Here is a 12,717-nt window from a genome sequence, read left to right as displayed (position 1 = left end):
TTGCATGTAGTATAATACATAGTACTCCATATCTCTTCTATATTTTAATGTTTAACTGTTTACTCGTGCCATTGAAAAATGTCTACTCTTGATATTTCCTCCAACTTGAATACCAAGTTCTTCGGGATAGGTATGATTTTAAATTGGAGTTTCCTCATATCGCACGGGGGTTTATAACATGAAAACGTCCGGTGAACGTTTCTCACCAACCACGCTAGTTTGCACATATTAACGTTGCTTTTGTCTCCAGCGGTTAGCTGAATGTACCGTCGGGAATGGGCATATTGCGAGTTTTGTATGCACTGCTTTAGTTTCGTCCTAGACGGTCCAATGCTACAACTTCCATTCTAAGACGTAGATATATATATATATACATATATACATTGCGAATTTTATGCGAATTCCTACGTATAATGTATTATTCAATATTTCATTTTCATGTGTTTATAATGTGGTTTAAACAGAAAGAAAAATTCATTTATTATGTTGGTACTTAATTAATATTTTAAATAAATGGTCATTATTAAAAATTCAATATTTATAATAACGTACGATAGTATGTATGCTTTATTAAAATTTAACTCTGATGCAATCCTATATTTAATAAAAATATTGACCCATTCATTTTACGCAATATTAATAAAACATAATATATATCATGAATATCTATAGAATGAAATAAATTTGAACGAATTCATTGATAAAGTATTTGAATAAAATCAAATTCAAATAGACTTATTATACACAAACGTATTTTACTCTTATAACAATGTATCGAAAGCTATGGTAATATTTTAGCTATCATACGAGTACTTTTTTCCGTTTGAAATTAATCTCGTCGAACGTAAAGAAAATAAGCGAGGCGAAAGTATGTCGGTTCTATTAATCAAAGTTCACTTGATTAAGCTGCTTCGTAGTAGCAACGAAGTTGGGACGATCAGCTTACGCCAGGATCTCTTTGGAGTTTTCTCAAGAACCATCATCATCTTTCGTTCGTTCGTTCGTTCGAGTGACGTTATGACAAAAATTTTCTAGAATTTTGCATCGAGTTGAAATTGAAACGATCGTTATTAAAAAACATAATAATGCATATCTGTCGTGATAATATTACCAAGAGAATATTATCAATCGATAATCAATCAATTTGAATTTAATAAGCTTTTATAGTATGCAATACTCGTTGTTCGTTAATAATACCTACATACGTCATTACATTTTCTATCTTTATCTCTTTCACTCTCTCTCTTTCTCTCTCTCTCTTTCTCTCTCTCTCTCTTCTCACCTTTAACGAATAACTTAATTACATGGAACTGTCCTCTTGTTTTCATCGAAAACAACGATGGTGTCAGCACGAATTTCGTAGATCATAGTGAAGCGAATACATTCAATGGCGAGACTTGAAACTCTTGGTTCGATTAAAACGACGATAATTAACGTCGACCAATCGTTAGCCTTTTCTTTCTCTCTTTTTCTCTTTCTGTTTTCGATTTTCCCTCGGCGTCGTTTAATAATAGCTTTGTGTTCTATCGTTAACCGAAAAAAATTAATCAAGAGTTGAACAAAACCGAAAATTCCGATAGATCGTGGTACACTCGCAAGGATAATACAGTACAATACAAATCACTTCATTCTTCGAAATTAATACGAATTCGAAATGATAAAACATTCAATCGATGTTTATTTGATTGAACTTTTATTATATGCATTCAATTAAATGTCTACCTAAATTTATTGTCTATAAATAAATAAATTAATAAATATATATATAAAATATAGAAAGAAAGAACGATATTAATCCTAAGCTTGATAGTTAAAGCTAGAAAGGTCTCGTAAGAACGAATACACATCGACTTCGAAAAACGATAAACCGTTAAAGAAAAGAGAAAACGATTCTCGTCGAAATTCGCGAGCACGCTAACACCATATCGTTCTTTACCTTCTTCTATTCCATCCACTTTACCTACATATATACAATACTTCCTTTTTCTCTTCTATCGATGCTCAGATAGCTCGTATACGATCCAAGCTAGTGTGAAAACGACATACCAAGGCATCATCTGTTTAACATAAAATAGACTTTCCACTCCGTCTTTCTTTCTTTCTTCCTTTCTTTCTTTATTTACCTATTTTTATTTAAGGTATCTTGGATGATCCATTTGTTTTTCACATTTTCCACGGATGTGAGATATGCGCGTTGTAAAAGTCGACAGAAAATAGAGTGTAACATGGATGGAGATGATCCTTTCAAAAAAAAAAACCAAAGACAAAAAATCGTGTGCTCTTGATTCCAGAGAGGTGAACAAAAGATACGACCTCTTTGATAATATTGAATATGATAAGCGTTAGAAAGTGTTCATAGAAAAATTCCTCGTACTCGTAAACCTGGGAAAATAAAAAGAGAAGAAAGATTGACAGAGGAAATAGACAATATTTGAAAATATCGAATATAAAATATGTTAAAACAAGATATTTTCTTTTATTGTATTATATTATATATTGAGTAGTATTTGTTTCCTCTAAAGATTCAGAAATCTTGCGACTCTAAGAATTCGTTAGATGTCTGTTTACCGTACCAGATACTGAAAGGAAAGGGCTCAGAGAAAAAGGAAAGAAAAAAGATGGTGGAGGAGGAAGACGGATTTTTATCTCACAAAGATTGCGCTTCTTCGATAGTGGTTCGTTTCGAAGTATCACGCTGCGATACTGAAAGAGATATAAATCCTCTTCTCTCGAATCTCTCGAACACTAAGAGAGAAGAGGAAATAGAGACAGATACGTTATTTTACTTTAGAAAATATAGATTTACAACAAATATCCTGTGAAATTCGACAGACCTTCCCGTACAAAGAAATATTCGGCTTGACTAACTTGCTAAATATTTCACACACATTTATTAATTATCATTTTTTATCTGAATAATCGCATTTAAAAACAATGTTTCGTAATATTTATTTCAAAATTTATCATAAAACTACTGAGTGACTTTTTTTTTATCATCTGATTGGTATCTCAAAAATCATTTGATAAATTGAAAATAAAGAAACAATATTTCGTAACTTTATTTAAGATAAATTACAAAAATCGATAACATTGTGAAAAGAAAAAAACAATTTTCTTCCAATTAATTTTTCTGTTGTAAAACGATCTGATTAAATTAAAAAAGTATTATTCCTATTATATATCACAGAAATTGAAGTGATTTTTTTTCAACAAAATAAAACGTCAATAGTATAAATCTTGCAAAAGATGGTATCAAAGAAGATAATTAAACAATGTTGAAACTCCTGGTTGCTCTTGTAACACACGTTTGAATAGTTGTAGGTTACTCTGATGGCAAAGGTTAGAACACAGAGAGAAGACAAAGGATAGGATTAAAGGAAGGTCGATTACGCATAGCACCGGTTTGGTTGGTAACTGACATCTACGTTAGGTCCGAACATTTCGTAGCTAAAGGCGTACCAACTGGAAAGAGATCACAAAGGACATCGTTGCTAGAAAGCTCAAAAAGGAGAGGAAACCGGTCTTTTCGCAGGCACGTTTCGCGAATACTTCTCCGACTCTTCGAATCAACCGTGGTCGTAAAAGAGAATGGAAAGGTAGGATTCTAAAAGGAAGAAACGTTCAACGTTTAAATTAAGAAAATGGCTAACGAAAATTAGAGTTCATTCTTCAAAGTACTCTTTACTTCGTTCTTTTCTTCAACATTTATATTTCGATCAAAAGAAATAGAAATAATGTATATATTTTTAATATTGGATTATCCGATAAGTAATTTCAACAATTTCTTATATGTATATATTTTATATTTAAATAAATAACATTATTATAATTTAATACATCACAGATAACAAATAATTATCAATAAAATATATTTCATTTATGTATACAAAGATATTTAAAATTTCAGAATTACTTAATTGCTATCGGATAATAAATATTTAATGTCCGAACTATAAATAATCGATATTAATTCCCAAATAATAAAGAAATTTATAATTAAATAATAAATAACTTTTTAATATATAAAAAACATTAACATTGATTACATAAAATACGAATAATTGCAAAATAACATATTGGCGAAGCTAATATGAATGTTTTACGGTGATATCTTTATCAAAAATCTAGATGAAAGAGGGACAAAAAGTATATTGAATAAAATCGATATCACGTTCGCAAAAGGTTTGTTGGCATCCATTCGAAATATTTCATAAAAATTGGAAAGCACAGTGCGCTCATCGTTTCCGTTTTGTTTTCAACATTGCCGTCACGTGGATCATCGAGAGAAACAAGTTTCGACTTCTACCCTAACCATTCCACCCTCTCCTACCCTCCATAGAGCAAACGAAATGTTCTCCAAACACGTACGAGAAGTTAGCGTCACTTTCATCGATTTGAGAGAGAAAGACCTATACATACCCCGCTTACAAAACCGAAAATCACTTCTACCTGTTTTTCGTTTTTCATCCCATGGACAATAGTACGATCACTTTGAAATATGGTAAAACTCAAGAGAAACAAGTCATACAAAATCTGGAAAGTTCGAAACCAAAAATCTTTTTAAAGAAACTCGTAGATCTTTTTAATACATATTTTATTTCTTCTTAATATCAATCGTTGTAAATCGATAAGCGACATTTTTCCTTCTTTAATATTTTAATTAAATACGTTTTTATTTTTTTTTTACTTTTTTTGTTTTGTTTTTAGTTCATTTCTAGGAAGCTAATCAAATGAAATTCTTGAAAATAAAAAGGTTAGTCTTCTTGTTAAGAAGAACTTTACGAACGAGGGTCGAATATTTCCTAGTTACTTCTTATTGCAAGCCGAATGAAATTCCAAGGGTGTCTTTTAGAGAGAAAGTCTCGAAAGAGAAGAAAATTTGAAAGCGCATGACATTCCAACGTCCAATGACTTTAAACGATTCGAGATATCGCGAGAAAACAAGAGAAAGGAAAATGGTCTATCGAAACGTTCTAAGAACTCACGAAAAGTGTGTAATTTCTCCGTGTAAGCACGTTAACTTCGTTCCCCGACTAAACACGTTGAGACGATTTCTAATACTGACGATAGGTACTTTGATTACGTGAGCCAGGACAATTCCTGTCTTTTTCGATTATGTTTCTTGTTAGTTGAGTAAATAAAAATAATGTACTGTTAGTTTAATGCTTATTAACAACAGAAATACACTTTCTAACGATTTTTTTAACGAAGCTACACAAAAATTAAAATAAAATTAATCTTACAAATATTGTACTTTTACCCAATTAAAATATAAATAAAATAATAATATACTTTTCGAGTGTAGAATGCATTTAAATAACATAAATAAATAATTATTTAAATGATCATTTTAACAGTTATAAAAATAAAAAAGATTATTTATGTATAAATTGAAATCTGGAAAATCAAGAAAACTCGGAAAAGTTGAGCCTAATATTTAGGAAAAAGAAACACGGATAAAAAGATAATTATTTGAATAATCATCTTAAAGTAGTTCCAAAACACCTACAAAAGAATTATTAACACACGTGTTGAACCTTATCCTAATTAACATTAAAATACAATAAATATAGCATTAAAGTTATAATTAATATAAATTTACTTACGTTAGACTATAATCATCAACGTTGTTTGCTCCGTAATGGTCGATTGACGACTAACACGAGAAACGACAACTCAGCAAGGTTATATGAATAGAAGAAAACAAAACACAAAGACCATTGTACAGTGCGACATTGAACGATGTACATATACTCATCCGAGATCAAAAAAATCCAAACACAGCGAACGCGAGACATTCAAATTTATTACAAATTCGTTCGAATATTCTTCAATAAAAATGTAAATGTAAAAAAAAACGCATAAAAATATTGAGTGAAGCAAATAAGGAGAAATAAACTTTCGATAAATTTGAAAATCGTAAGAATAGTTTTTTACACAATTCACTGGTATACCCATTAAAGAAGCTTTGTTACTTTTATCTAGTGAACGCAACTCGTATAAACGATTCGATACGTAAGTACAAAAGGATACTTGTGTTGTAACGATAGACAAACAAGTAAAAAGTAGAAATAAAAAGATAAAGAAGGGAGTAAATCGATTTTCGATTCGAATCGAATGACGTTGACAACGTTCGAGTTCGCAAAGAGAAAGAAAAAGAAGAGACTTGTCTTTGAACGATTTACTAGCCAAGGGAATACGAATGCACGCTTCGAAGGTCAGCAGCCCTTTTCCTTGCAGCAAAGTTCCCGTTATTTTTTAATGTGTAGAACTGTCAATGTAACTTGTTCAAAGGAACAATATTTTGCAAAATATTTGCAATTTTTCATCTTTCCTCTCTGCAATCTCTTTTATATGTTACAATTGAAAGAAAAATGTTCATGCATGTGAATTTAAATATAATGAACGAGTATCCGAAACATAGAATACTGTTTTTTCCTATTTTCACGAAAAAAGTTTCTCGTGTATTTCATAATTTTTTTTATATTTACTGGCCATGAAACGATATATATATAAATAATAATTATTTATTTTAATTAAATTACTAATAATAAATTTCATATATATTTAATTCAACTTTATTGCGATAAAATTCAAATATTATTTTATTATATACAATAGCAAACCCATTCTATCATAAACACAGGACCGATAGTTTTTATTAAGCCTTTAATTGAATGTATCTTTAATCATTTTCAGACACTTTTAATTATATATATATATAATCAAAACAAAATAAAAAAAAACAACAAAATAGCATACAATTAAGACTGAATTTCGTGTTTAAATGTGACCCGAGAGATCAGATTGAGTAAACGTCATTTCATTCTTAGTAAGTTCCTATTCAGTGACTTCTTTCGTTGGTGACCATCGGTAAACTATAATCGGTAAGGCAACCTGGATGCAAACGGGTATCTCTGGTAACGGTAAATTGAAAGCTTCGTTCGGTGTTCTCTTGATGGAGTTTATACGATACCGGTCGGGTGATCCGCTTTACGTTCGATTTATCCTCTGTCGTTGCTCCCTACCTCGAGATATTCGATATTGGCTCGGAGAAGCCTGAATCAAATCGCAACCCCTTTCCTCGTATTTTTAAATTGAAAGAGCTTCACCGCATCACTGCGTTACCTACCGACATCCACCTCCCCTCCAACCTCTTACCCCTTTTTCACTAAGAAACGAAAAGGACTCTTTCTAGTACTTATATACTTACTAGTTACTACTACTACTATTACTACTTTCGATAGCCACCACATCATAAAACTCTTTTCTTCATTGTCCCTTTTTTCCACAGAATACAAACTTATCTTCTTCTTCTTCTTCTTCTTTTTCTAGTTATTTTTCCGAATAAGCCATCCAATTGAAGACGAAAATGTCTTATTACTCTACCATTGAGAAAATTCTTTTCATTTTGTAACTTCATTGTAAGTACTCTTATAATAGTAGAATATAAGTGTACTTAATTGTATTTAGTTTAAATCATGATTATATTTTATTATTGATATATTGATCATTTATATATATTTTCATAAAATAATAACAAATAAATGATATATTTCAATGGTTTTTATTTAATACTGTAAACTTTTTTTTTAATATTCAAAGAAAAGTTATATATAACTATATACATATATCTATTTAAACAGATATAATAGATATAATTTCATAAAATATAATGGAATAGAATTGTAAGTATCTATAATCTTCTCATTCCCGAATCATACTAATTAATTATCGTTATATCTTTCATTTCTTTTCGTTGTACTTCTTAACACAACATTACATAATAAAATCTTGATATATACTCTAATCACCATCGTCTTTTCGTTTCATATATACGTCATCCCCCTTCTATCGTCTATCGTCATTTCTTTTTGACATTGTTACGTAAAACGTAACGGAAAGAATAAATCGAGTGGCATGTTTTTCGTAATCGTTTCAGCCTTGAGAATTCGTATCTTAAGATGCAGAGGGGATATCATAACACATTCCTGGAAAAAGCAAATAAGCAGAGAAAACAAATATCTTCCTTTGTTCTTAAAATCTCTGTCAAGTATTCGAAAATTTACAACGTATTATTCGATCTAATATGTTAGAAATATTATTTCAAAACAATATTAAAAAATAAGTAAATACAGTAAAACCTCTTTTTGTGCGGTCCTTTTTTATACGATTTTATTTTTGTGCGATTTGTTTTGTGCGATTTGTTTTGTGCGATTTATTTTTATGCGGTATCTAAATCTCAGCAGCGTTGCTACCAGTTTTATGTTTTCTTTCAATGTACATATACATGTGTGGACGAACTCTGATTACATGGTCTCCTTGACGACGATGTATCCGGACTTCGCGACGCTGTTCATCTGATTTAAACATTCTCCTAACAATTGCATACATATGTATTTCGCAAATAATTGATGTATTTTCTAAGTGCGACTTTTTTTATGCGGTCCCTGTCCGCCGCATAAAAAAAAATTAGGTAGTATATCGTACAAAGTTGTTTATAATATGTAAGTATTTATAAAATTACCGAATATTTTTTTGTACGATTTCTTTTATGCGGTCCCTATCCACCGCACAAAAAGAGGTTTTACTGTACGTATTTTTAAGTACAATTAATAGCCGTTAAATGTTTATATTTATGTACTGCAGACAATAATTCATGATTCTTATACGAGAAATTTTTTTTCATCCTTCAATCAAAAATTTAACGTATTTAGACAATCGAAGCATTCAAATAAATTCACTATACATCACGAAAAACAACGCATTGAGATCACTTCGAGAATTCATATCGCATCAGTTCCTGACGTCGCAACAGAACAGTATTAAGCATATCCTCAAGCAGTGGATCAATTCAACTAGCATCAGATCTGCAGAACAGATCACAGCACAATCAACATCAAAGCAACACACAACGGCATTTAACGATAAATAAACAACATAAAACCGATCAAGATAACGGCTGTTTTAACAGGCGTCTTCACGTTAACCTTCCCTTTTTTTAGGAGTCCCTACTTCATGCCATCGAGGATAAAAATTGATCGTATAATTGGTCTGTTTTTAATTACGTACGCTATAAGCACGTGCACATACACATACACACTCTCTCATACACTTATACTCAATCATCACCAACATGACAAAAAAGGAATAATATTTCCTGTAGCTTTTCTTTCAAGAAAGTCGTCTTTAGTTATTCTTATTGTTATATAAGCGCACTTCTAATAGTAATTTTTCTCTGTTATCTACGTCTTAAATTTCTTTTGTTCTTACATATACATATAAGACACATAACATGAGACAAGAAACACTCCTTCCTATTAACTTCCGAGTTTCTCCTATCCTCACATATTTAATTGGATATATTTTCTAGTAGAATTTTTGAATTAGCCTTTTGTACCATACATAAATGGGACAGGTAGTATCTAGAAATCCTTTAAATAAATTTAAATATTTTATTTCTTTGATCATTTTTAAACACTATAATTTAATTCCTCCATTCAAACTTGAAACTAATTTAATCTTTACTTTATCCTATTTTTCTTCATAGATGTAATTAAGAGTATTTGCAAATTATTAAAAAAAGAAATAAAGTTGTATAAAGGCAATCGATTGTGAAGATTTTTTTCAAAGTGTTCATTACTTTCATTTTATTCACTGATCATTTTTATTTTACAACATACGTCCCATAAAAATACTTTATTTATTATAAAACAAATTTTTCACACATTCATTGAAACAATTAAAAGAAAGAAATATTGGCAAGAATCATTCTTCAATCACAGAAAAATACACAAAAGTATTTTTAAGATAAAATAGTTCGATGAACGATTCCGCGCACCATACCTCAGTGGATTCTCTGCTTTTTGGATTAAAAATTTACATCGGATTACGATCACGAGTCCGAGATGAAACATCGAAGATAAAAAGACAAAGAGGATATTTTCGAATAGAGGCCGGCCGTGTGAAGCGAGTTCGATCAATATTCTCTCTCTCTCTCTCTCTTTCTCTCTTTCTGTCTCTTTCTCTCTCATATACACACACATACACATTTTTTTTCCTTCTTTATTTTCATGGTCGACGAACAATCGCTTGTTGGCAAAGCCTGTCGAAACCGAGGTAGTATTTTTTTTACGATATCCGAAAAAAATGACCGTAGGCTCGTACCAGGGAAAAAGGAATGATAAAGATAGAAAAGCTAGAAACGTGAGTTAGCAGGTGTCAAATATCTTTGTTTGCTTCGTTAGGGGTTGCTTCGTGTACTTCATTCACACGCTATAACAGTGTTACCTAACTTCCCCTATACTCGTGGAATAGTAAGTGCTATTTGAAGCGTATTTACATAGGATATACTCACTACCCTTGGCAAAAGATTTCATTGGAGAAAACAATGGGTTCAAAAGTTAAAGAAAGAAAAGGAAGGAAAGTAGAAAACAAGAAAGACGTTCGCGCAAACTTTTTTCTGTTAACATTGAAACTACTGAGTCAGCTCGTACTCAACGTTTTACTCGACAAAGTTCCTTCAAGTTCGATATAAATAATCGTTCTCGAAATATTACGATAACGAACCAGTTTCAAAACATTCGAGAAACATTCGTCCTATTTCAGATAATTTCTTTCTTTTTTTAAGCGAAAGATGAGAAACACGATTCTTTTAAGATATTTATTAACGTGTGAATAATTAAAATGTAATTTACCGAAAAGCTTTTCAAAAATTTCTCTCCCTTTTTTCCTTCTTCTTTATCTTGTTCTGCCGTTCGTGAACGTTATCGATTTAATTTATTTCGAAATAAATTTTCGTTATTTCGTAGAAATGTATCGTTCGTTTAAATTCACTCTTTTGCATCCACTTGGGCTTGCTGTTTGAAAGTGGACGACAGGGTTAGCAGTAGAAAGTTCAATTACGTTTCCCGTTTAAACTTAAAGACCATTGCGAATGCGTTTACACTCGTATGGTTTCTTTCTAATTACTTTAATGGATTTACTAGACACAAGCTTATACATATACACATATATATAAATATAATATTTTACCACGAGTATCACACGATACATAAAATTGAATTTGGAAACAAGTCGTACGTGTATACCATTCGAGGAAAGGAGAATCTGTAGACTACAGAGGATTCGATAGCTATGAACTACCCTTCCACGCGTACCATCCAACTCTCTAGCAAGCCTTTCATACAACTTCTATAGCCAGAATTTCAATTGTGAAGCAAAATAGTTTGGATTCGAATGGGTGCCATTATATCGACTGCCCGGCTAAATACTCCACGATGCCGCATGTGAGTATAGTTTAAACCCATTCATTGTGCTAACGATTGTTCCTCAAGTATTTCTATTATTATCTTCGAAGAGAAAAAAATAAAAATAAAATAAAGATGTCGTATGTGTGTCCAGAAATAAAACGAATGTTTTGATAAAAATGAATAAAAATTTATCAATCGTAGAGAGAACAAAAAAATGATCTAAAGATTCTCAATGAAATGATTATCGTTATGGGAAAAAGAATAAAAATAAATTGTTAATTCGCAACTGTTACTCAGAAATAGAAGAATTTTATATAGAAATAAAATTTGTTGAATAGGACGTTAATTGTAAAGAAAAGAACCCCCAAAAAAAATGGATAATATCTGAAGATTCTGAATTGAAGGATCGTCGTTAGGTGAGAGTCGCGATTTTTCGCGATAGATAGTAGGATCGAGTTTTTGGAGTTTTAGTCGGGTTCGATATCGATAAAGTAGCACTCTTTCGAAGAGACAAGAACGCGCTTGCGACCAAAGTACCACTAGCTACGAGAGTAACATTCGGTTCCCAAGCACGTATTGGCACCCGTGCTTGCATCTAGATCTAAAGAAAGAAAAAGAAAGAGAGAAAAAGGACTGATGCATCGCACATTCACCCTTTTGTTCTTCTTCCTTTTTCCTTTCTTTTTTTTCTTTCTCTCTCCTTCTCGCAAGATTTGCTTGCATCTTCGAGCCACTGAACGATATAATAGCGAAACTACACCCATAGATATTCTCGATCCTTCGAGAAGAGAAAGAGAAGCTGTATCAAAAAGTCTTTTCTTTTACAAGAAGAAAAAAAAAAACGAAAAAATTCGAACATTCAAAAAGATAAAGAATCCGAAAGGAGTCTATAACATTTTATTTTGTGTATATGTGTGTATTTCATACTTATCGCACAGCATACACGTTACTGCTACGAATTAAATTCGTCGCAGATGCACCTGTTATACCATTCGCATAAAACGCAACGGAACACTATACACGATTATGTTATACCGTAAGATGTGTTAAAAATTTATCGTATTTTTAATTGAATTAAATTTATTATAAAATAAATAGAAAAGGGGTTACTCGTAGCGAGTAAATTTTCAATCGATACTAATCGAAGTTAAAAAATATCGAAATGATATTATAAAGTTTAAAACGTTTTTCTCCAGGATATTCCTAGCACGTTTCAAAATCGGCAAAATGTTGTGGAGAGAAAGAGAGAGAGAGAGAGAGAGAACAAAATTACGGTGACAAGACACGTCGCGATAAACTCACACGTTCGCGTTTATACTACGTCGCGTTGCTTCGTATTCGGCTTTAATTTAATGAACTGTCGATGTTTGCACGCATGTATTTTATATCGATTCTCGATGATCCATTATTGCAAAAATTAGCGAACAAAAGCTAACTATACTAAAATCGAAGATGTTACGAAATT

The 12,717-nt window shown here is 31.3% G+C and overlaps 1 protein-coding gene and 1 long non-coding RNA gene across 3 annotated transcripts in view; one reads left to right on the top strand and one right to left on the bottom strand.

Annotated features, from left to right (window-relative positions):
- Positions 1-5,646, bottom strand: part of LOC122524735 — a 38,214-nt gene extending 32,568 nt beyond the window's left edge. The window contains exon 1 of the long non-coding RNA XR_006305614.1: positions 5,607-5,646. This is a non-coding gene — a long non-coding RNA (uncharacterized LOC122524735). The remainder of the gene's footprint in view (positions 1-5,606) is intronic.
- The window catches only part of LOC122524733 (bifunctional heparan sulfate N-deacetylase/N-sulfotransferase), a 324,826-nt gene that overhangs the window by 139,029 nt on the left and 173,080 nt on the right, over positions 1-12,717 (top strand). The window lies entirely within an intron of this gene.

Source organism: Polistes fuscatus, unplaced genomic scaffold (assembly GCF_010416935.1).
Source record: "Polistes fuscatus isolate 324 unplaced genomic scaffold, CU_Pfus_HIC Scaffold8, whole genome shotgun sequence".
In the NCBI taxonomy this organism is placed as follows: Eukaryota; Metazoa; Arthropoda; class Insecta; order Hymenoptera; family Vespidae; genus Polistes; species Polistes fuscatus.
The sequence above is the reverse complement of the archived record's forward strand: the minus strand, read 5'-3'. Positions and strand labels throughout refer to the sequence as shown.